Source organism: Martes martes (genome assembly GCF_963455335.1).
Source record: "Martes martes genome assembly, chromosome: 12".
NCBI classification, from domain to species: Eukaryota; Metazoa; Chordata; class Mammalia; order Carnivora; family Mustelidae; genus Martes; species Martes martes.
The window spans coordinates 40,608,712-40,636,058 of NC_137900.1; the positions used below are offsets into that span (position 1 = coordinate 40,608,712).

At 35.3% G+C, this 27,347-nt stretch overlaps 1 pseudogene across 1 annotated transcript; it reads right to left on the bottom strand.

The window, feature by feature from the left end:
• Positions 1–2,876: 2,876 nt before the first annotated feature.
• On the bottom strand, positions 2,877–3,269 carry LOC308353346 (large ribosomal subunit protein eL31-like; annotated as a pseudogene). The gene has a single exon. The product of its transcript is annotated as a large ribosomal subunit protein eL31-like (transcript).
• Positions 3,270–27,347: the final 24,078 nt, after the last annotated feature.

The following is a 27,347-nucleotide window of genomic DNA, read 5'->3' on the forward strand; positions in this document are numbered from 1 at the left end:
GAAAACTGAATGGGAAGTCATCAGAGAGGGAGAAAAACCATGAGAGACTCTCAACTATAGGAAACAAACTGAGGATTGCTGGAGGGAAGATGGGTGACTGGGTGATGGGCATTAAGGAGGGCATGTGACATAATGAGTACTGGGTGTTACATGCAACTGATGAATCATTGAACACTGCATCTGAAACTAATAAGGTATTATATGTTGGCTAATTTAATTTAAATAAAAAAAGAAAACCAAAAAGCTGTCATTAGTAACATGAAATGTATAAAAGTATAAAACTTGTGGTAAAGAAGTGAATCCCTTATAAATCTAGTATGAAGCTTAAAAAACAAAAGTATTAACTATAATTTCAATAATTTGTTATGGAAACTACATATAAAATGGGATATATTATGACATCAAAAACCTAAGATCAGGAGAATACATATGGTTTTGTTGCTAATAGCAAAGTTAAGTTAATAGCAAAGTTAATTAGCAAAGTTAAGTTGCTAATAGCTTAAAATAGACTGTTATATCTATAATATGTTTCATGTAAGCCAAATGGTAACTATAAAGCAAGAACCTACAGCAGATTCACAGAAGATAAAGAGAAAGTAATCAAAGCATACCACTAGAGAAAATCATCAAATCACAAAGGAAGAAAGCAAGACAGAAAATAAGGAACAATACAACTACAAAAAACAATAGGAAAACAATTAACAAAATGGCAATAATAAGTACCTACCCACCATTAACTACTTTAAATGCAAGTAGACTAAATTATTCAATCAGTAAACAGAGTGACTAAATGGATCAAAGAGACTTTGTTGAAATCTAAGGACACATGTAGACTGAAAGTACAGAGATTAAAAAAAAAAAAAAAAGATAATTCATGCATGTGGAGACCAAAAGAAAGAAGATATTTTGATACTTATATTTGACTAAATAGACTTTATGCCAAAGAATATAACAAGAGGCATTGTCATTATCAGTGATAAAGAGATTAGTTCATCAAGAGGGTATGATATATGCAAATTTTTTTTAAATTTTTTTAATTTATTTATTTGTTAGAGAGCGAGGGAGCACAGGCAGACAGAGTGGTAGGCAGAGGCAGAGGGAGAAGCAGGCTCCCCGCCGAGCAAGGAGCCCAATGTGGGGACTCGATCCCAGGACGCTGAGATCATGACCTGAGCCGAAGGCAGCTGCTTAACCAACTGAGCCACCCAGGCGTCCCCAGATATATGCAAATATTAATAGACTGAGGAGATAAATAACAATACAATAATAGAAGCACATTTCCATACTCCAATTTCACTAATGAATAGATCATCCAGACAGGAAACCATCAAGGTAACTTGTATTTACACTACACTTTAGACCAGATGTATCTAATAAACAAAACATTCCATATAACAGCAGCAGAGTACACATTCTTCTCAAAAACACATGAAAGATTCTCTAGGCTAGATCATGTTAAGCCACAAAACAATTCTTACTTAATAAATTTAGAAAGATTGAAGTCATACCAAGCATATTTTCCAACTGTAATGGTATGACACTAAAATTTAATTTCATAAAAAAAAAACAGAAAGAAAAATCACAAATATATGGAGATTAAACAACTTGCTCCTGAAAAGCTATTGAGACACAAAAGAAGTCAAAGGAGAAGTAAAAGAATAAGCTAAGACAAACAAAAATGTAGACACAGCTTGCCAAATTTTATAAGATGCAGCAAAAGTCATTTAGCAATAAATGCCTATGTAAATAAACAAGAAAAATTTCATATAAAAAATCTATGCTTATACATCAGAGAGTTAGAATAACAAGAATAAATGAAACCCAAAATTAGTAAGAGGAAGAAAATAAAGATCAGAGAAGAACTTAAAATTAAAAAGGCAATAGAAAAGATCAATGAAAATAAGAACTGAGGTTTCTTTGTAAATAAAAAATAAACCTTTTACTAGATTTACCAAGAAGTGAGGGGACTCAAATAAAATTACACATGAAAAAGGATATATTACAACTGATACTGAAGAAATACAAATGATTCTGAATCTAGTGTTACAAAAACATACAACCTACCAAAGCTGACTTTAAGAACATCTTTACATATCAAAATATTTTGTGTTTAATAAGAAAAAAAGCAATCCTTTATGGTCTCAAAAAATGCTGTCTTTTTGGGTAGAATTGATAGGATTTATAAACTTTAGCTAAGGCAAAACTTAAACAATTAACTAAATATGAAAAACTTTTTGAGTAAAAAACAAAACAAAATAAAACTTTTTGAGTAGACTTTGCAAGAGTTCCAAATTCTATAATTATAAGCAATCTACAACTATACAAACCTGATTATTATTAATAATAACTGACAGGTGTGATCTTTCAGGCCAATACTGCCAACTTAGAATAAAATTATGAGCATCATTTCCATAATATAATTTACCTTAAGTGATTTCTACCCATCAGTAAGCAGTTAAAAACAAAATAGAATGCTATATGATTTCAGTGGCAAAAGAAATTTCTAGCTTACATGTAAAAGGGAAGTTTCTTTGTAACTGAAAAGAATTGTAGTCTGTATCTAAACTTAAAGCATGTTTAAAAATATGGTGACCTATATTTACCAATTGGGTGACCTTTCATATATTTCTACCACTACAAACATTACAGAATACTTGTTTTATGTACATTTGGGGGAATGTATATTGATAGTTACCTTTCCTCTAGAATTTGAGTTTCTTGAGGAGTAGAACCAGAAATATTTAATGTTACAGACAATGAAATGATGATTCTAAAACAACAACAACAAACAAAATTGGCTAAGTAAATTAGAAATAATAACAGCTCCATGTTTTTATATCTTATTATGTTCCAGGAGACTTTTTTTTTTTTTGTCTTTATTTGATAATCAACAATTGGTTCTCATCCACATTAACTGTCTGAAGATTTTTGAAAATGGTGACAGATACATAGGTAAAAAATGTGTAGAGTTTGTTTGGTAATTCTTTCCCCTCCTTAAGTTTTCTGGACAACCACACACAGGTACAGTATGGAACATTCCTTATTCTTTTGGCCCGGGCAACTGTGTTGAGCCTGGTATCAGTGCACACACCACATCTGGAGTTCCCATCTCTTTATTGGCAAATTTCCAGATCTCTTTGAGTGCCCAGGGGCATGCTTCTTGAAACCCACTCCATGAATGTGCTTGTGAATGTTGGTGATGTATTCTCTGGTCACTACTTGTTAACAATAGAAAGGCTCTTCTCACCACCCTTCTTCCTGGGAGCCATGCTGTTAGCCCTGGTTGGAAAGAAGAAAGCACGAGGTATTATGGGAGAGGGAAAGCAGCCTTGCAAGCACCAGAGTGTTTTTGTTTTGTTTTGTTTTGTTCTAATGTGGTATAAAATTTATTTCAACTTTTGCAGGTCACAGTGTAATTATCTGTACAATGAATCTTTAGAAAGAGATGATGTAAAAAGACTGCCTTATTATGTTCTGGAACTCTGTATATGAGCAGAGCAGCAATATCCATGCCTAAGTAAAATATTCTTACTGACAAAACTTTTCTCTTTATTGGTAACTTACAATTGCTAAAGCACATTCATATTCACTGCCTCATTAAATCCCTACATCAAACCTATGAGGTAGATTTTATTACCTGTTCTTAGTTTGTGAATGACTGGGAATGAAAGATGCTTGGTTTGATCAAGGTCATCCACTAAGTAGAAGATAATTAAATTAACTGCTGTTTGTTAAATTCAAGACCTGGTCTCTTACTAATATACTAATTGTTTTTCTTGTTTTTATTTTCTGGTTTGAAATTACATTTGTGTACAATGTTTTCTACTTATACTTGCTTATATTCTCTGGCTATATCATGTACATAGAATTTATTTTTTAATCAAAATTAAGTATCTTGTGAATAGGGACAATTTCTCTTTGTATATATGTGTATATTTCCTGGTTTACTTCTTACATTTTTCTGCATATAGTAGGTATCCAGTAGAGGCTTGCTGGATTAACATCTGTTGAAAGTGCTACTCATTAATTTTATGTTTAAACAGTTTTACTTGGAACATTTTCATGAATTAAGGAGGTTAAAACTCTTAAATATATGAAAAAACAATTTCTCTTTAAAAGAAAATCAGGTGGGCTTATTTCTTTATGGGAGGTTGTTAAATTAATCTTGATTCAGCTCTGGTAGAGCATGCATTTTTGAACTAGTTGGGTTATTTCATTTGCTTTCACTGCCTGTAATTTGATAGGACCTTTTAGTCTTCTCAGGGCTTTAATGGTATTCATGGAAAAGCAGACTGAATTTTTTAAAGCTAATGAGGTGTCAGCTTCCTCAGTGACTCATTTTCTCTTTTGTCCGCTATTTTCCATTCTTCGCCTCTGAGACAATATAGAGTAACTAAAGCATGAGACTATTAACAAGAAAGTATTTGAGAACCTCACTAAAACACTTAGTAAAAATCAGAACCAAGACTCAGCCTTAATTTTAACAACTACTTAATATTTTCCTCAATTTCTAATTTACATCACAGAAAGATTGCTTACTTATAACCATTCATCTGATGATAATCTTTCAGCTCCATCAACATTTTATCATTTTAGCTCTCCTGATGTGCTGGTAATAGATTGAGCCTCTGCCCACTAACACTAATTTGAAGTTTTCTAAAAATTCTCTTATAAGCAATAGATCTTCTCTTTGGTCATTGATGTCTGAAATTTTTATATTTTATTCCTATTACTCTGAGTAAGATTTTTATTAAAATGCAAGCATACTAACTTGGAATTAACATATAAATCTATTTATATATTAGCACATATTAACCAACACATGAACAGAATGATTTGGAATGAATGCTTGTGACTGACATGATTTTTCTCCTAAGAGAGGGCCACTAAGAGGCAAATTCAGAAATCAAAGATGATGGGTGGTGATGGAATTAGGAGAACCACAGGTCATAATCAGGCCCTCTCTTCATTCACATACTGAGGTGCAAATATAGTGACATCCACAAGATCTTGGGCGTTGAGCATTCGGTGTTGACTCAGTTAGCAATTGCAAAGGCTCATGACATAGAAAAATTTGTATTTTTCTTTAAGCACAACTTTAAATAGCATGTTTTATGACTCGTATGGATAAGAGAAACAACTGTTTGTTTAAAAAAAGTGTCACTTAATTTGACAAGGGATTATGTCTTATCATCAAAAATCCAGTTTCATTCTTGTTTTGTAATTCCTATTTCAACACAAGTTTTAACTCATTGTGTATTTCTTAATTTCTAAGCAGGTTAGATTTTTGTAGGGCTGACTTTTTATTATGTATTTCTAATTTTATTTTATTATGAGTTGAGAAAATGACTCATAATATCTCTAATTTTCACACTTTAGGTTTTCTATCTTTCTACATAAATATACATATAAACAATATCCTTTGAGCTTACTTATATTATTATTTAGGTCTTCTTTGTCATTATTTTATTGTCTACAGATTTGGTCCATTTCTTTGAGACAATTCCTATATAATATTTCCAATTAAATTGTATTTTTAATCAACAAGCTCTCTTTTTCTTTCATTATATTTATCTCATCTATCTATCTATCTATCTTCCCCTTAATGGACTTTGAATATATAGATTTGGGACTTTTTTCAACTCAAGAATGGATTATTTTGTTACTTTTTTACTTTTTACATTTGTTCCATTTGTTTGATTTTTTTTTTAATTTTTTATTTATTTTCAGCGTAACAGTATTCTTTGTTTTTTTCACCACACCAAGTGCTCCATGCACTGTGCCCTCTCTAATACTCACCACCTGGTTCCCCCAACCTCCCATCCCCCGCCCCTTCAAAACCCTCAGATTGTTTTTCAGAGTCCATAGTCTCTCATGGTTCACCTCCCCTTCCAATTTCCCTCAACTCCCTTCTCCTCTCCATCTACCCTTGTCCTCTATGTTATTTGTTATGCTCCACAAATAAGTGAAACCATATGATACTTGACTCTCTCTGCTTGACTTATTTCACTCTGATTTTATCCTACATCTCCAACTAAGCATTAGCTCCTCTGGAGTGATCCTCCAGTTTTGTTTTATCCTATTCCTTACAATTTCCAAATGTTAACATTTTGGGGGGTGCCTGGGTGGATCAGTGGGTTAAAGCCTCTGCTTTCGGCTCACGTCATGATCCCAGGGTCCTGGGATCGAGCCCTGCATTGGGCTCTCTGCTCGGCTGGGAGCCTACTTCCCACCCCTCTCTACCTGTCTCTCTGCCTACTTCTGATCTCTGTCTGTCAAATAATAAATAAAATTTTAAAAAATTGCATTTTTCTTACTGCTTTGAGATATTTTCTATCTTTGATCTTTCATTCTGACCATACCAGTTTATAAAATAATTGGCTCATTCAATTTATCCACTGCATTTTTTTTTTAATCTTTAGAAAGCCTTGTTTGGGGTATTATTTCTTCTAATTACTCTAATATCTTTATGTAGGTTTTTCCTACCTTTGTTCTGGTCCTTTAGAATTGTGCTTACTTTGATCTGAGTGACTTTTCTCTCTTTGGTTGATGAGGAAACTTTAATGGTTCCACCGTGTTTTTGTTTGCCCACAAAGAAAGCTTAAAGTCTGAGATGGTTATTAAAAAACATTATGTTTGGTAGAAGACAATGTGTTTGTTCACCAGCAAACTACTGGGTAGAAAAGACAGCCCCTGCTGAGGAATCTGAAAGAGGCCACTTTACACTAGAGTCTTTTAAATAGCCTCTCAGCCTCAAAGAAATTAGGACTCAGGCTACAGTGTAAGTTCCTTCACCTATATGGGACCAGACACATGAGATACTTTATGAAAAATTGATACAAACTTTCCCTTGCAGTTCCCAGATCACTGAAGGTCATTTCTATGTAGACTTTATTTCTTATGCCCTAGAGTTCTATCATGTTCTGGAATGGACACCAAACATTATGGTAAAAATCTGACACATGGTCCCCCTGCAGGGTCTCTTGCAGAGCTAAGGCATCACTTGTACCCAGTGGGAAGTCAGCCCAAACAGCAATTTTGCTCAGAGAGGAAGGTAATTTGGAGTTGCAGGGTAAGTTGGGTTGGAAAGAGAGCTCCATCATGGTCAAGCCCTAATTTGATCCTTGGAGTCACAACAGCAAATAAGGAAACCATATTTCCTACTCTAATGATTCCTGTGTTCTAGTTGAGAGAAGAAGAAAACATGTAAACTTACATATGGAAAAAAAAAAAAGTTAACAAATCTCAGTGATATACTATGAAGATAATCCAATAAGTGATAGGATATACCCGGGAGATTTCAGAGTTGCATATGATTGGATAGGGAGGGCAGTGATCTGAAACAGATAATAAGCTAAGAACTGCAGGATGTGCAAAATTCTGGGGTTATACATTCAAGGAATAGAAATGGCAAGGGCAACAGACCCAAAACAGGGTTGAACTTATGTGTTAGAAGAATAAAAAGAAGGTCAGTGGAACTGGAGCATAATGGTCCAAGCATACTGATTGGTACAGATAAATGCAATAACTTAAAAAGGGATAAAAAAATATATTTGTCCAACAGTGTTCTCAAAATGAGGTCAATGGCAAGTATTGACATTGATATTAAATAAAGATTACTTAAAAAGAAAGAAAAATTCTATATCTGACCTAATATTAAAAAAAAACTGTTACATAAGCACAAAAATATTTAAAAATATAAAAAGTTGGGACACCTAGGCTGCTTAATTAGTTAAGCATCCAATTCTTGGTTTCAGCTCTGGTCATGATCTCAGTATCATGAGATCAAGTGCCACATCAGGCTCCACATTCAGTATAGAGTCTGCTTATGATCATCTCTCTCTGTCCCTCCCCCCAATGTCTCTCTCAAATAAATAAATAAAATCCTTATAAAAATAAAAATACAAAAATGTATTTTGTAAAACTATTTCAAATAAGTGTATAATTCTCTGCACAGAAAGGTTTTCATTGTTGAAAATATATACCACAAACTTCAATGAGATATCTAAATATACAAAAATTTGCATATGATGTTAATTATCAGGATCTGTAGTATTTATACCTCCAAAATACCAGGCAATTTCATATTTTTATTCTATTCTACTTATACTATTCCTTTAGAATGATAAACAGTATTTTTATTTTCATCTCCCTTAAAAATAAATTTCAGGACTAAAGACCAAAATGGACACAGTAGAATATTGCCTCTGTCCTCCCAACAAAGATCAACAATTAAAATACCCATCATATATATATATATATATATATATATATATATATATATATGAGATCTACACATGCATAATGGAATATTAGCTAATGGAAAGAATGAATATTTACCATTTACATCAACATGGATGAAACTGAAGTGTATTATGGTGTGCAAAATAAGTCAATCAGAGAAAGACAATTATCATATGGTTTCACTCATATGTGGAATATAAGAAACAGTGTAGAGGATCATAGGGGAAGGGAGAGAAAACTGAATGGGAAGTCATCAGAGAGGGAGAAAATACATGAGAGACTCTTTATTGTAGGAAACAATCTGAGGGTTGCTGGAGGGGAGGTAGGTGGGAGGATGGAGTAATTGGTTTATGAGCATTAAGAAGGGCACGTGATGTGATGAGCACTGGGTATTATACACAACCAATGAATTATTGAACACTACACCTGAAACTAATGATGTACTATATGTGAGATAATTGAATCAAAATAAAATAAAATAAAATAAAATAAAATAAAATAAAATAAAATAGCCATCCTCAAAGAAACACCTCTTGGCAGAACCCTAGAGTCCACTTAAGAAAATTTAGCAACACAATGGAACAAAAACCCTGAAGATAACCACACAAAAAGAGAAGGAGGAGGGCTTCATTTTGCCTTCATCATGCCCTCCCCCAAACCAGCACTACCCACCACCAAAAGAAAAAGTACTGTCTAGGATGAGTTCCCTGCACTAGGAAAGGAAGAGTGGGGTGAAAAATTAGTTTTCCAGCCTTCTGAAACACCCCATGGAGGTCTTGCTCTAGTTTCACTTCACCAAGAACAACTAAGAAATGTAGAGATAAGTAGGAACAAAGAAGAATGACAGTGGATACCAAGAACAGCCATGTCCCAGGAGTGATAGTGGAACAAAGTGACATGCTTTGCAGACAGCCCAGCAGATTATACTGATAAGGGAACAGAAGGCAAGCTGTGGGCAAAGCAGAAACTGACACCCTGCAAACCCTCCCACCAAGGGATATTTGTGACATTCCTCAGGCACTCCTGGCCACCCTAAAGGAAAAACAAATAATTAACTTGTAGAGATCACAATCCTATAAGACCGGAGTCTTCCTCAGTTTACAATTGTCCTAGTGATTTACAAGGAAGAAGCTTTCTTTTTTTTTAAATTTTATTTATTTATTTCAGAGAGATGACAAGCAGGCAGAAAGGCAGGCAGAGAGAGAGGGGGAAGCAGGCTCCCCGCTGAGCAGAGACCCCGATGCAGGGCTCGATCCCAGGACCCTGAGATCATGACCTGGGCCAAAGGCAGAGGCCTAACACACTGAGCCACCCAGGCGCCCCAGGAAGAAGCTTTCTTAACAATAGTCCAACTTCCAGAGAAACATAACTTAGTTCCTGAAGCCCTAACATCACCCTCCCCTCCCTAAAATTGAGGGAGGCTAAGGTAGAGGGAAATGTAAATAAAGGTGAATTTCTTTTAAACCTAAAGCTCATTGAGAAGGAAATGTGATAAGAGTGTGACATTCCTCCATGAAGCTCTCAACTATCTTACTGTTACTGCCTTACTAAAAGGAAAAACAACCTTAACTTGACAAATAAGAAAGCCTCCAGTATCCGATGTGTCTTCTTAAATACATGAAAGTTCTTTCAAACCCCCACCCCTTTTCATTACCTCTCCCACCCCCATAGTATATAACAAGCCACCACTTATAACCCCGGGACAGCAACTCTTTCTACCCATGGGTCCTGTTCCCATGCTTTTAATAAAATCACCTCTTTGCACCAAAGATATCTTAAGAATTCTTTCTTGGTCATCAGCTCCAGACCTAACTTATATTCTAAAACTTTATCAATGCGATTGAAAAAACTAATGGCCAGCACAGTCACTCATCAGATTTTACCAGCTTTCACAAGATTTGCATGGCCCAGGCCACTGTGGTTATACAAGTGTAAGATGCCAGCATCGAACTACTTTGGGATCTCCATTCCAGGCATGCACTTGGGACAAGTTTGCTAGCTGTGTACTTGCATGCTGCTTGACATACCTATCACTGAGCTTCTCCATAGTGAGCAAGTCTAGGAATAAAAACTCTAGCTACAGGAGATCATGCTGACAAGCCAGGCCCCTTATAGCTGTAATAAGCCAATGGCTGACCCCAGTTCTTGCTGCATGCCCTGCTCCCACCACAAAATTCGCAGCATTAGCTGTTTCCCATAGCATGTATCTCCACACTATTGGCTTCAACCACCACCACTGCCTGGCCTGTCCTTAGTTGCTGAGTTAGGAGGTCCTACTGAGGAACCTCAGCAGTCCTCGCCAGTAACACATAATTGTTGATGCTATAAAGTGCAGAGATTTGAGTTGAAGAGGAATTACAAAGCACTGGTCCTAATGCCACCACAAGTCCTCAGTCTTGGAGTACTGTACCACTCAACCAGGGTCATAACATGCTCCCATCTTCCCTTACCAAAGTCAGTTAACAAAGTATAGAAGAGATGATTTGTTCAAGTGTGTAGATACCTATGCAAGGCAATGGGGAACATAAGAATCAAACCTGACTTCCTTGTAAACCTTCAATAATTAGCACCAAAGAAGTGGAGATCTAAGTGTTGCCCAAAAAAGAATTCAAATAATTGCTATAAAGATGCTCAGAAAGGTGCAAGAGAATGCAGATAAATAATTTAATGAAACCAGAAAAAAAGTACATGAGCAAAATGGAAAGTTCAACATGGAGACAGAAAGATTTAAAAGAACCAAACAGAAATTTTGGAGCTGAAGAATACAATAACTGAATGAAAGAATTCAACAGAGAGCCTGAACACTATGCTTGACAAAGTAGAAGAGAGAATCAGTGAGTTAAAGGATATATCAATTGAAATTATCCATTCAGAAGAACCAAAAGAAAAAGCTTACAGGGGACAACATTAAGAGAAATCATACACACATCACTGGAGTCCCAGAAGGAAAAGAGAGGGAGAATACAGTACAAAACTTAAAGGAAATAATGGTTGAGAAGTTCACAAATCTAGAGAGACTTGGGCATCCAAACACATTAACCTAATAGGTCACCACAAATTTTCAATTCAAAATGACAAGCACAAAATTCTACCTAGTGTTCCTAAGAAGGACAGGGACACAGGACAGGATGCAACACCCCCGCCCCCCCCCGCATTCTGTAATGTGCTTGAAGGAAAAGAGATGGGAAGGAACACTTGAGGTTGAAAACACTGATTTTATAGACAACTTTTTTTATATGTTTATGTTTATGACATAATAAAACTATCTAATCAAAGACAAAGAGAAGATTTTAAAAGTACGAAGGCAATTTTCTTTTTTTTTTTTAATATTGTATTTACTTATTTGACAGACAGAGATCACAAGTTGACAGAGAGGCAGCCAGAGAGAGAGGGGGAAGCAGGCTCCCTGTTGAGCAGAGAGCCTGATGTGGTGCTCAATTCCAGGACCCTGATATCATGACCTGAGCTGAAGGCAGAGGCTTTAACCCACTGAGCCACCCAGGTGCCCTAAGAAAATTTTCTTATACAGGAAACCTCCATAAGTCCATACAAATTAATGAAGCTAATAGAATATATAAACTCAGTGCAAAAAAACCTTCTCCAAGATACATTATAATGAAACTTGTCAAAAAACAATGATAAAGAATTTTAAAATTATACAGGAAAAAAAGAAAAGTAACTTATAAAGGAAAACTCATTGGCCATCAGATTTCTCAGTAAAAAGCACATGCCAGGAGATAATGAAATGACATATTCAAAGTACTGGAAGATAAAAATTGCCAGACAAGACTACTGCTGTACTTGACAAAAGTTATCTCTTAGAAATGAAGAAGAAATAAAGGTTTTCCCAGATAAACAAGAGCCAATGGAGTTCACCACAACTAGACTTGACTTGCTAGAAATGCTGAAAGTAGTTTTTTTAAGCTGAAATGAAAAAGTCTCCTACTAGGGACACACAAGTAATAGAAATAACACAAAACTCTGATAAAGGTAACAAATAGGGATGGTTTTGTGGCTCGGATGGTTAAGCCACTACCTTTGGCTCAGGTCATGATCCCAGGGTCCTGGGATCAAGTCCCACATCAGGCTCCTTGCTCAGCGAGGAGCCTGCTTCTCTCTCTTCCTCTGCCTGCAACTCTGCCTGCTTGTACTCTCCTCTTTCTCTCTGACAAATACATAAATAAATAAAATCTTTTTAAAAAGGTAACAAATAGTAAGGATTAGAAAACTGTAACTATTTTAGAATAGTGTATTAAACATTTAATTATACCATTAAAGTTTAAACAAAAGAACATCACAAAATGTAACCACAATTTGTTAGTGAATTCACAGCATTAAAAGTGATAATTTGTACCATCAAACTATAAAAGCAAGGTGAAAAGGGTAAAACCTTTGTAGGCAAATGAAAATAAACTTCTATTAACATAAAACAAATGATTATTTTATCTATGAGTTGTTTTATATGAACTTCACTCAATGTAACCAGAAAGGAAAAATCTGGAACAGAGGCACTATATATAAAAGCAGTAGTGACTCAGTAGGAACTCACCATGGAAAACCATCATTTTACAAAGGTAGACAGAAACAAGAAGGAAAAAAGATACCATGGAGGTACAAAATAACCAGAAGTCAAAAGATAAGATGACAGCATTAAGTTCTTACATATCAATAATTATGCTAAATGTGATATACTGAACTTACCAATCAAAAGATATAGAGTGTGTAGAAGAAAGAAAAACTAAAACACAACTATAAGCTATGTGGAAGAGATTCATTTCAGCTTTAAAGACACACAGAGGCTCAAAGAGAAAGGAAGTAAGATGGTTCAAGCAAGTGGAAACCAAAATGAAGCAGGAGTAATGATACTTCTGTATCAGATAAAATAGACATGAAGCTAAAAATGGTAACAAGAGACAAGAAAAGCCAGTATATAATGATAAAGGGAAAAAATTGAGAAGAAAAATTAATCATAAATATATAAGCTCCCAAATTTGAATGCCAGAATATATTAAGCAAATATCAAAAGATATAAAGAGAGAAATAGACAATAATAGTAAAAGACTTCAATACCCCAGCAATGGATAGATCATCCAGGCAGAAAATCAACAAGGAAATGTAGGAATTGAATCATACTTTAGACTAGGTGGGGCGGGGAGGGGAGAGCATTATATCCAACAGCAGCAGAATACACATTCTACTCAAGTGCACATGAATTTTTTTTTTCCAGGATACATCATATCAGAGAACATCAAACAAGTCTCAGAAAATTTAAGAAGACTGAAGTCATACCAACTCTCTTTTCTGACCACAAATGTATGAAACTAGAAATCAGTAAGAGAAAAGTAAGAAAATATACAAATATGTGGAAACAAAACAACACACTTCTCAACAATCATGAGTCAAAGAAAAAACTCAAAAAGGAAATACAAAATTATCTCAAAACAAATGAAAATAAAAATACAATACATAAGAACATGGAAAGCAGCAAAACTGTTCATAGAACAAAGTATATAACAATACATGCTTGTATTAAGAAATTAAATCCCAGCTTAATTTTATACCTCAAGGAACTAGGAAAAAACACATTAAGACCAAAGTTAGCAAAAGGAAACATGATAAATGTTGGAGAAAAAAATAACGGAAAAGACAAGAGAAAAACTATAGAAAGGATCAAAAAAAAAAAAAAAAGAATCTTCTCTTTGAAAAGATAAAAAGGAAAAAAAGATAAGTTTCTAGTTAGATTCACACATGCAGACAAAAAGACAAGATTCAAAATAAGAAATAAAGTCGAGGCATTAAAATTGATACTACAGAAATACACCAGATCATCAGAGACCACTAAGAATAAGTATATGTAAACAAATTAGATAAACTAGAAAAAAAAATATGTCCACTTCTAGAAACACATGACTTACCTGTACTGAATCTGGAAAGAATAAAACATTTGAACAGATCAATAACAAATAAAAGATTGAATCAGTAATCAAAAACCTCCCAACACAGAAAACCCTAAGATTAGAGAGCTTCCTTAGCAAATTTTATCAAATGTTTAAAGATGACTTAAATGAAAGTTGTAATGTAATAAAAATTACATGATCACCTCAAAATACAAAAAAAAAAAAAAGTCATTTGATGAAATATAAAATCCTTTCATGAAAAAAATCCTTGACAGTCTGGATATAGATGGAATATACCTCAACATAATAAAAGCCATATATGAAAAAAAAATTCTCCCTATTATATTCAAAGGAGAAAAAAAATGAAGGCTTTCCCTGTAAGATCAGGAACAAGATAAATTTGCCCACTCATACCACTGCTATTTAGTATAGTATGAAAAGTTATAACTCTAGCAATTGTTCAAGACAAAGAAATACAATTCATCCAAAGGAGGGAAGAAATAAAATTGTCACTACTTGCAGATGACATGAGGTTATATAAAGAAAACCTTAAAGATTCTACAAAAACTCTGAGAACTAATCAACAAATTAAGTAGTTTAAATATATAAAATCAACATACAGAAATCAGTTGCATTTTCACAAAATAATAATGAAATATCTGAAGAAGAAATAAAACTATCCTATTCACAAAAGCCTTAGAAACAATAAAATACTTAGAAATAAACTTAATGATGGAAGTGAAAAATCTGTACAATGAAAACTACAAGGGAGTCAAGATGCCGGAGAAGTAGCAGGCTGAGATGACATCGGGTAGCAGGAGATCAGCAAGATAGCTTATCTAACCATTGTGAACACCTACAAATCCAACAGGAAATCGAAGAGAAGAAGAGCAACAATTATAGAAACAGAAGATCGACAACTTTCTGAAAGGTAGGATCTGCAGAGAAGTGAATCCAAAGCGACGGGAAGATAGACCCCGGAGGGAGGGGCCGGCTCCCGGCAAGCGGCGGAGGAACAGAGCACAAAATCGGGACTTTTAAAAGTCTGCTCCACTGGGAGACATCGCTCCAGAGGCTAAATCGAGGGGAAACCCAGGCGGGGTCAGCATAACCCCAGGTCCTGTGGGGTCACAGAAGGACTGGGGGTGTCTGAGTGCCACAGAGCTCACAGGTATTAGAGCGGGGAAGCTGGTTACAGTGACAAAGCCGAGCAGTGAGCTCTCAGCCTGGGGTTACCTTATGCCGGTCGCAGGCTGGGTGTACTCTGAGCGCGGCCAGAGGCCACAGAGATGGAAGCGACCGGGCGCTTTTCTCCAGGTTCCAGCAATTGACTGCTTTCCTCAAGGCGCGACCACAGGCCAGGGAGGCGGGGTGGTTGGGTGCTTTTCTCTGAGGGCACACTGAGGAGCGGAAACCCAAGCTCTCGGCTCCTCTGGGCCGAGAAATTGGGAGGCCACCATCTTCATTCCTGTCCTCCAGAACTCTACGGAAAGCGCTAAGGGAACAAAAGCTCCCAAAAGCAAACCAGAGCAGATTACCTAGCCTGGCCCAGGCAAGGGTGGTGCAATTCTGTCTGCGGCAAAGACACTTGAGAATCACTACAACAGGCCCCTCCCCCAGAAGATCAACAAGAAACCCAGCCAAGATCAACTTCACTCACCAAGAACAGTGGAATTCCACAGCAAGAGAAAGCAAATCTTATCTGGACAAAATGACAAGGCAGAAAAACTCACCTCAAAAAAAAGAACAAGAGGCAGTACCGAAGGCTGGAGACCTAATCAATATGGACGTTGGTAATATGACAGATCTAGAGTTCAGAATGACAATTCTCAAGGTTCTAGCCGGGCTCGAAAAAGGCATAGAAGATAGCAGAGAAACCTGGAGAGGGTTTTTATGCCTTTTTCGAGATAAAAGCCCTTTCTGGAGAAATAAAAGAAGTAAAATCTAACCAAGTTGAAATAAAAAAAGCTATTATGAGGTGCAATCAAAAATGGAAGCTCTCACTGCTAGGATAAATGAGGCAGAAGAAAGAATTAGTGACATAGAAGACCAAATGATGGAGAATAAAGAAGCTGAGCAAAAGAGAGACAAACAAATAATGGACCATGAGGAGAGAATTCGAGAGATAAGCGACACCATAAGATGACACAACATTAGAATAATTGGGATTCCAGAAGAAGAAGAAAGAGAGAGGGGAGCAGAAGGTATATTGGAGACAATTATTGGAGAGAATTTCCCTAATATGACAAAGGGAACAAACATCAAAGTCCAGGAGATGCTAAGAACACCCCTGAAAATCAAGAAAAATAGGTCCACACCTCATCACCTGATAGTAAAATTTACAAGTCTTAGTGACAAAGAGAAAATCCTGAAAGCAGCCCGGGAAAAGAAGTCGGTAACATACAAGGGTAAAAACATTAGATTGGCAGCGGACCTATCCACAGAGACCTGGCAGGCCAGAAAGAACTGGCATGATATATTCAGAGCACTAAATGAGAAAAACATGCAGCCAAGAATACTATATCCGGCTAGGCTATCAGTGAAAATAGAAGGAGAGATAAAGAGCTTCCAGGACAAACCAAAGCTGAAAGAATTTGCAAACACCAAACAAGCCATACAGGAAATATTGAAAGGGGTCCTCTAAGCAAAGAGAGACCCTAAAAGTAGTAGATCAGAAAGAAACAGAGACAATATACAGTAACAGTCACCTTACAGGCAATACAATGGCACTCAATTCATATCTCTCCATAGTTACCCTGAATGTTAATGGGCTCAATGCCCCAATCAAAAGACACAGGGTATCAGAATGGATAAAAAAACAAAACCCATCAAAAGGCTTCCTACAAGAAACTCATTTTAGACCCGAAGACACCTCCAGATTTAAAGTGAGGGGGTGGAAAACAATGTACCATGCTAATGGACATCAGAAGACAGCTGGGGTGGCAATCCTTATATCAGATCAATTAGATTTTAAGCCAAAGACTATAATAAGAGATGAGGAAGGACACTATATCATACTCAAAGTGTCTGTCCAACAAGAGGACCTAACAATCTTAAATATCTATGCCCCTAACATGGGAGCAGCCAACTATATAAACCAATTAATAACAAAATCAAAGAAATACATTGACAGTAATACAAGAATAGCAGGGGACTTTAACACTCCCCTCACTGAAATGGACAGATCATCTAAGCAAAAGATCAACAAGGAAATAAAGGCCTTCAATGACACACTGGACCAGAGGGACATCACAGATATATACAGAATATTCCATCCCAAAGCAACAGAATATACATTCTTCTCTAGTGCACATGGAACATTCTCCAGAATAGACCACATCCTGGGTCATAAATCAGGTCTCAATCGGTACCAAGAGATTGAGATCATTCCCTGCATATTTTCAGACCACAATGCTCTGAAGCTAGAACTCAATCACAAGAGGAAATTTGAAAAGAACGCAAATACATGGAGACTAAACAGCATCCTCTAAAAAATGAATGGGTCAACCAGGAAATTAAAGAAGAATTGAAAAAAAAAATCATGGAAACAAATGATAATGAAAACACAACGGTTCAAAATCTGTGGGACACAACAAAGGCAGTCCTGAGAGGAAAATATATAGCGGTGCAAGCCTTTCTCAAGAAACAAGAAAGGTCTCAAATACACAACCTAACCCTACACCTAAAGGAGCTGGAGAGAGAACAACAAAGAAAGCCTAAACCCAGCAGGAGAAGAGAAATCATAAATATCAGAGCAGAAATCAATGAAATAGAAACCAAACAAACAATAGAACGAATCAACAAAAGAAGGAGCTGATTCTTGAAAGAATTAAAAAGATTGACAAACCCCTGGCCAGACGGATCAAAAAGAAAAGAGAAAGGACACAAATAAATAAAATCATGAATGAAAGAGGAGAGATCACAACCAACACCAAAGAAATCCAAACAATTATAAGAACATACTACGAGCAACTCTACGCCAACAAATTTGATGATCTGGAAGAAATGGATACATTCCTAGAGACATATAAACTACCACAACTGAACCAGGAAGAAATAGAAAACCTGAACATATGCATAACCAGGAAGGAGATTGAAACAGTCATCAAAGATCTCCAAACAAACAAAAGTCCAGGACCAGACAGCTTCCCAGGGGAATTCTACCAAACATTTAAAGAAGAATTAATTCCTATTCTCCTGAAACTGTTCCAAAAAATAGAAATGGAAGGAAAACTTCCAAACTCATTTTATGAGGCCAACATCACCTTAATCCCAAAACCAGACAAGGATCCCACCAAAAAAGAGAATTACAGACCAATATCCCTGATGAACACAGATGCGAAAATTCTCACCAAAATACTGGCCAATAGGATCCAACAGTACATTAAAAGGATTATTCACCACGACCAAGTGGGATTTATTCCATGGCTGCAAGGTTGGTTCAACATCCGCAAATCCATCAATGTGATGCAATACATTAATAAAAGAAAGAGTAAGAACCATATGATATTCTCAATAGATGCTGAAAAAGCGTTTGACAAAGTGCAGCATCCCTTCACGATTAAAACTCTTCAAAGTGTAGGGATAGAGGGCACATACCTCAATATTATCAAAGCCATCTATGAAAAACCCACTCCCAATATCATTCTCAATGGAGAAAAACTGAAAGCTTTTCCACTAATGTCAGGAACACGGCAGGGATGTCCGTTATCACCACCGCTGTTCAACATAGTACTAGAAGTCCTAGCCTCAGCAATCAGACAACAAAAAGAAATTAAAGGCATCCAAATTGGCAAAGAAGAAGTCAAACTATCACTCTTTGCAGATGATATGATACTATATGTGGAAAACCCAAAAGACTCCACTCCAAAACTGCTAGAACTTATACAGGAATTCAGTAAAGTGTCAGGATATAAAGTCAATGCACAGAAATCAGCCACATTTCTTTACACTAACAACAAGACAGAAGAAAGAGAAATTGAGGAGTCAGTCCCATTTACAATCGTACCCAAAACCATAAGATATCTATGAATAAACCTAATCAAAGAGGCAAAGAATCTATACTCAGAAAACTATAAAGTACTCATGAAAGAAATTGAGGAAGACACAAAGAAATGGAAAAATGTTCCATGCTCATGGATCGGAAGAACAAATATTGTGAAAATGTCTATTCTACCTAAAGCAATCTACACATTTAATGCAATCCCTATCAAAATCCCATCCTTTTTTTTTTAAAGAAACAGAACAAATAATCCTAAAATTTATATGGAACCAGAAAAGACCTCGGATAGCCAAAGGAATATTGAAAAAGAAAGCCAAAGTTGGTGGCATCACAATTCCAGACTTCAAGCTCTATTACAAAGCTGTCATAATCAAGACAGTATGGTACTGGCACAAAAACAGACATATAGATCAATGGAACAGAACAGAGAGCGCAGAAATAGACCCTCAGCTCTATGGTCAACTAATCTTCGACAAAACAGGAAAGAATATCCAATGGAAAAGAGACAGCCTCTTCAACAAATGGTGCTGGGAAAATTGGACAGCCACATGCAGAAAAATGAAATTGGACTATTTCCTTACACCACACACAGAAATAGACTCAAAGTGGATGAGGGACCTCAATGTGAGAAAGGAATCCATCAAAATCCTTGAGGAGAACACAGGCAGCAACTTCTTTGACCTCAACCGCAGCAACTTCTTCCTAGGAACATCACCAAAGGCAACAGAAGCAAGGGCACAAATGAACTATTGGGATTTCATCAAGATCAAAAGCTTCTGCACAGCAAAGGAAACAGTTAACAAAACCAAAAGACAACCGACAGAATGGGAGAAGATATTTGCAAACGACATATCAGTTAAAGGGCTAGTATCCAAAATCTATAAAGAGCTTATCAAACTCCATACCCAAAGAACAATCCAATCAAGAAATGGGCAGAGGACATGAACAGACATTTCTGCAAAGAAGACATCCAGATGGCCAACAGACACATGAAAAAATGCTCCACATCACTTGGCATCAGGGAAATACAAATCAAAACCACAATGAGATATCACCTCACACCAGTCAGAATGGCTAAAATTAACAAGTCAAGAAATGACAGATGCTGGCGAGGATGCGGAGAGAGGGGAAGCCTCCTACACTGCTGGTGGGAATGCAAGCTGGTGCAACCACTCTGGAAAACAGTGTGGAGGTTCCTCAAAAAACTGAAAATAGAGCTACCCTATGACCCAGCAATTGTACTACTGGGTATATATCCTATAGATACAAACGTGGTGCTCCGAAGGGGCATGTGCACCCGAATGTTTATAGCAGCAATGTCCACAATAGCCAAACTGTGGAAAGAGCCTAGATGTCCATCAGCAGATGAATGGATAAAGAAGATGTATATATACACAATGGAATACTATGCAGCCATCAAAAGACATGAAATCTTGCCATTTCCAATGACGTGGATGGAACTAGAGGGTATCATGCTTAGCAAAAGAAGTCAATCAGAGAAAGACAACTATCATATGATCTCTTTGATAGGAGGAAGTGGAGATGCAATGTGGGGGGTTTGGGGGGAGGTAGGAAAGGAAAAAATGAAAAGATGGGATTGGGAGGGAGACAAACCATAAAAGACTCAATCTTAAAAAACAGACTGAGGGTTGCTGAGGGCAGGGGGAATGGGAGAGGGTGGTGGGGAAATGGACATTGGGGAGGGTATGTGCTATGATGAGTGCTGTGAAAGGTGTAAACCTGGCGATTCACAGACCTGTACCCATGGGGATAAAAATACATTATATGCTTATTAAAATAAAAAAAAAAGAAAACTACAAGAAGTTGTTGAAAGAAACTTAAGAAGACACAAACAATTAGATGGCTTGAGTACATGAATTGGATTAGAAATATTAATATTTTTATCAGTATTGATATTAAAATACCAAAGTCATTCTTCACAGAAATAAAAGAAATAATCCTAAAATTTGCTTGAAACCACAAAAGACCCAAAATACCCAAAGGAACCCAGGAAAATAAAGATATAAATATCACACTTCCTTATTTCAGAGTATACTGCAAAGGTTTCATAATAAAAACAGTAGGGTACTGGCACAAACCATAAAGCAATGCAACAAAATAAAGATCCCAGAATTAAATCCCTTGATTTAATTAATATTTGATAAGGGAGCTAAGAACATCCAATGTGCAAAAGATAATCTCATCAATATATAGTGCTGAAAAACTGCATAAATACATGAAGAACCTTAAGTTCGATGCCCATCTTATGCTACTCACAAAAACTAACTTGCAATGTACCAGCAGTTATAAACATAAGACTTATTACTCTCAAACTCCTTGAAGAAAATGTGTGGGAGAAGCTCCTAATTGTGGGTCTCAGTAATGATTTTGGGATATAACTCTAAAAGCACAACAGGAAAAATAAATGAATAAATCCAAATTCAACAAACTTAAATGTTTCTATAAAGAAAAAAAAAAACTACTTTCAGAATCCATAGAGTTTTTTGAAAACCATATACTGGATAAGGGATTTATTTCCAAAAAATATAAATAACTCATATATTTAATAACAATGAAAACATAAAATATATTTTTTGAGAGAGAGAAAGATGCTGGGGGGCAAAGGGAGAGAGAGAATTATTTTTTTTTTTAAGATTTTATTTATTTATTTGACAGAGATCACAAGTAGGCAGAGAGGCAGGCAGAGAGAGAGGAAGGGAAGCAGGCTCCCTGCTGAACAGACAGCCCAATGCAGGACTTGATCCCAGGACTCGATCCCAGGACTCTGGGACTCTGAGATCATGACCTGAGCCAAAGGCAACAGCTTAACCCACTGAGGCACCCAGGCACCCTAAAATATAATTTTAAAATGGGAAGAAGTAAAGAGGTATCTTTTCAAGAAATACATTCAAATGACAAACAAGTACATGAAAAAACTACTTACCATCACCTATCATCAGTGAAATCCACATCAGAACAATAATGAGATATCACTTAATACCTGTTTCAATGAATATTATTAAGAAAATAAGATAAAACAGGTGACATGATGTGGTGAAAAGGAAACCCTTGTACATTTTCAGTGGAAATATAAGTTGGACCAATCACTATGGAAAACAGTATTCAGGCTCCTCAAAAAAAAAAAAAAAAAAAAAAGAGAGAGAGAGAGAGATCTACCATATGTTACAACAATTTCACAAAGAAAATGAAAACAGGATTTTGAAGATGTAGATCTACTTCCATGCTGATTGCATCATTCACAAGAGTCAAAATATGGAATTGACTTAAATGTCCATCAACACCATTGGATGAAGGATAAAGAAAATGTAGTGTGTGTATATTATACCTGTATACTATTTTAATAAAATATTATTAAACCATGAGCAAGGAGGACATTCTATAATTTACAAGTCCATAGATGGACCTTGAGCACATTATAACAAATGAGATAAGTCAGAGGGATACAAATACTGTATGATATCACTTACATAAAGAGTTTTATAAAAGGAAAACTCGTGAAACAAGAATAAAATAATGGTTGTAATGGGATGCAGGGGTAAAATGTAAGATAGATGCCCTTTAAGAGTAAAAACTTGAAATAAGTAATAAGTAAGCAACAGAGTTCTAATAAATAACATAGGTTTGAACGTGTGAGGTGACTTATGTGGAGCTTTTTTGATAAATATCAGTATAGTAAATGTATTTTCTCTTCCTTATGATGTTCTTAACATTTTTTTCTATAGCTTACTCCATTATAAGAATATAGTATATGATAAATACAACATATAAAATATATGTTAACTGTTTATGGTAGCAGTAGGGCTTTTGGTCAACAACAGACTATTAATAGTTAAGCTTTGGGGGAATCAAAAGATATAAGTGGATTTTTGATTGCATGAAGTGTTGGTGCACCTAATCCTTCCAGTGTTCAAGGGTCAACTGTATAATGAATATAGACAACACTATTGTGCTATAATCATCAAGCCTGCTAAAAGACTAGAACTTAATTTTTCCAACCATTAAAAAGTAAAGATAATTATGTAATGTGATAAAGGTGCTAAATATTCCAGTGATGGTAATCCTATTACAATACATAGATGTATCAAATTAACATTATGCATCTTAAATTTACACATTATATGCCAAATAATCAATTAAAATAGTTATAATTACAATATGTTAATGGATCTGCAACATAAGTATTTCAATTATGACATTTAAACTTAAAAAGGGGGGAAGTAAAATGTTGAAATTTGATGTCAGTGAAGTTAAATTGTTACCAGAATAAAATACAGTGTTATATCTATATTTTATATAAAACTCATGAGAACCATGAAACAAATGGCCATAGATTTAAGAGACAAGTGAAGGCAATAGAATACCACAATAGAAAAATCATTAATTTGTAAAAGAAGGTAGGGGCTTCTGGGTGGCTTAGTTGGTTAAATGCCTGTCTCTTGATTTACAGTCAGGTCATGATCTCAGGGTTGTTAGCTCAAGCCCTGTGTCAGACTCTGTGCTAGGAAAGGGGGGATGGAGAAAAGAGAAAAGAAAAGAAAAGGACAGGAGGGGAAAGGGAAGGGAAGGGAAGGGAAGGGACGGGAGAAAGAAAGAAGCAAGAGAAGAAGAAACAAAGGATCTACATATAGCCAGAAAACAATAAGATCCAATTTAAAGGTTTTACCTAATCAATATTTATGCTGAATATAAATGGAGTGAACTCTCCAAGAAAAATAGAAATACGGCGGCCTAGATACATTTAAAAAATAAATAAATAAAACCCTACCATATTCTGTCTACAAGAGACTTACTTCAGTTTTAAGGCTTAAAACATGTAGGCTTTTCTAAAAATATAACAAAGACACTCCATGCAATATAAACCAAAAGAGGGTAGTAGTAGTTATACCTATACAAGACAAGATTGACTCTGTCAAAAAATTATAACAAAAAAAGTCATTATATAATGACAAGGGACCAGTTCAACAAGAGAATATGACAATCATAGATATTAATGTACCCAACATTGGAACACTTAAATATTTTAGGCAAACCAAATGAGCTTAGCAAGAAATAAACAACAAATAGAATATTAGTAGGGAAGTTTAATACACTACTTTCACCATAGATAAATCACCCAAACAGAAAAATCAACAAAGAAATGTTATACTTGATATACACCTTGCTGAGTGGACCAAACAAATATATACAGAACATTCCATCCAACAGCGGCAGAATACACATTCCTTTACAAGCATACAGGAGTATTATCCAGGAAAGATCTCATGATCATTCACAAAAGTCTTAGCCAATATAAAAGGATTAAAGTATATTTTTCTAGCACATTGGTATAAAACTAGAAATCAATTACAAGAGGAAAGCTGGAAACTTTACAAATATGTCAAAATTAACACACTCCCAAATAACCAATGGGTCAAAAAAGGAAGGAATCAAAAGGGAAGTCAAAAATATCTTGAAACAAACAAAAATGGAAGCACAAGAGATGAAGCCTTATGGGATACTGCAAAGGAGTTCTAAGAGGGCAAGTTAAAGCAATACAAAGAGAAAAGAAAGATCTCAAGGGAACAACCAAACTTTATAGCTCAAGGAACAAGAAAAACAAGAATAAACTAAGGACAACATTAGTAGGAGGAAGGAAATAATGATCAGAGAAGCAATGAATGGAGTAATGACCATAAAAACAACATAAAAGATCATAAAAATTAAGACCTATTTTTTTTTCAGAAAGATAAATCAAATTGATAATTTTTAGACTAAGTAAAAATATTTAATTTTTTAAAAATAAGAAATGAAAGGAATCATTAAAACTGACGAATTAGAAATACAAAGGTTGGGGCACCACATTGGCACAGTTTGTTAAGTGTCTGCCTTTGGCATGGGTCATGGTCCCAAGTCCTGGAATCCAGGCCCATGTTTGGCTCCCAACTCTCAACAGAGTCTGCTTCTCCCTGTCTTTGCCCTTCCCCCGTTAATGCTCTCTTTCTCACTCTTTCTCAAATAAACAAATGAAATCTTAAAAAAAAAAAAAAGGAAATACAAATGTTAATAAGAGACTTTATGTACAATATTACACTAAAATAGATTAACCTAGAAGAAAACATGAAAAAATTGAAAATGTGAATACACTTATAATGAGCATGGAGATTAAATTATTATTCAAAAGACTCCTAACACACAAAAGCTCAGGACTACATGGTTTTCCTGGTAATTTCTACCAAACTTCTAAAGAAAAATTAATAACAATTCTTCTCAAGCTCTTCCAAGAAATTGAGGAAGTAAAAACCCTACAACACTCATCTTACTGGAACAGCATTAGCCTTATAACATAAACACACAGGGACATTACAAGAAACCTGTACTACAAATCAGTATCCTTGATTAATACAGATGCAAAATCATCAACAAAATATTAGCAAACTAGATTCAATACCACATTAAAAGGAACAAACAACAATTAAGTGAATTTATTGCTGACATGAAAAATTGGTTCAATAAATTCAGTACACCATGTTACAAAAATAAAGGATAAAATTGTATTACTGTAATAGAAAACTTTTGAGAAAAAATAATCCTTTTATTATAAATCAACAAACTGGGTATAGAATCGACACACCTAAGCAATTATAAGGGACATATATGAAAATCCCACAACTAACATGATATTTAACATTTAGACATTGAACACTTTTTCTCTAAGATCAAGAACAAGATAAGTACATCCACTCTTACCACTCCTGTGCAATATAGTAGTAGAAATCCTACCCAGGCCAATCAGACAAGAAAAAGAGATTAAAGATCCAAATCTGAAAGGAAGAAATAAAATTGTATTTGTTCACATATGATATATATAGAAAATACTCAACCCTCCTCAAAAAAAAAAGAAAGAAAGAAAGAAAGAAAAAAAAGAAAAACAACAATAAAACCCTGTTAAAACCAGTGAACCAACTCAGTAAAATTGCAAAAACCACAATCAATATAGAAAAATCAACTGAATATCTATACAGCAGCAAGGAAGCATTCAAAAAGAAATAAAGAGTACCATTCACAATAGCACCAAAAACAATAAAAATCCTTAGGAATAAAATTTATTAAGGAGTTGAAAGGTCTGTTCACTGAAAACTGTATGACTTCAATGTCATTAGTCATGATGAAGAATCCACAAATAAATGGAAAGATAGCCATGTTCATGAATGAGAAAAAAATAATATTATTTGAATATATGTACTAACCAAACCAAGTATAGATTCAGTGCAATCCCATCAAAATTCCAAAGGTATTTTTCATAATAATAAAAACATCCTAAAATTTATATGGAATCACAAAAGAGCCCAAATAGCCAAAGCAATCCAGAGAAAGAACAATACTGGAGGTATCACACTTCTCAGTTCAAAATATTCTACACAAAACTATAGTAATAAAAACAGTGTGCTACTGTAATAAAAAAAGAAACATAAACCAATGGATTAGAATCAAGAACCCAGTAACAAACTCATACATATACAACTGATGGATATTTTACAAGGGAACTATGAATACTAAATAGGGAAATGATAGCCTCTTCAATAAATGGCATTAGGAAAACTGGCTAAACATGAAATTGGAACTCTATGTTACACCACTCACAAACCTGACTTGAAATGGATTAAAGATTTAAGAATAAGACCCAAAGGGTGCCTGAGTGGCTCAGTGGGTTAAGTCTCTGCCTTTGGCTGGGGTCATGATCTCAGGGTCCTGGGATGTAGCCCCACATCAGGCTCTCTGTTCAGCAAAGGGCCTGTTTTCCTCTCCCCTCCTGGCTGCCTTTGTGTCTACTTGTGATCTCTCTCTGTCAAATAAATAAATAAAATCTTTAAAAAATAAAAACTATAAAACTATAAAAACTATAAAACTATAAAACTGAAACTATAAAACACCTAGAAGAAAACATAGTAAAAATTATCTGAAAGATTGGTATTGACACTGACTTTTGGACATGATACTAAAAGCACAAGCAGAAAAAACAAATTATGAAGTGGGACTGCATCAAACTGAAAAGCTTGCACACAGCAAAAGAAATAACAATGAAAATCTAACCTATGGAATAAGTGAAAATATGTGTAAGTCGTTTATCTGACAAGGAGGTAATATTCAAAATATATAGAAGACTCTTACAATTTAATAGCAAACAAATAAACAATTTAAAAACA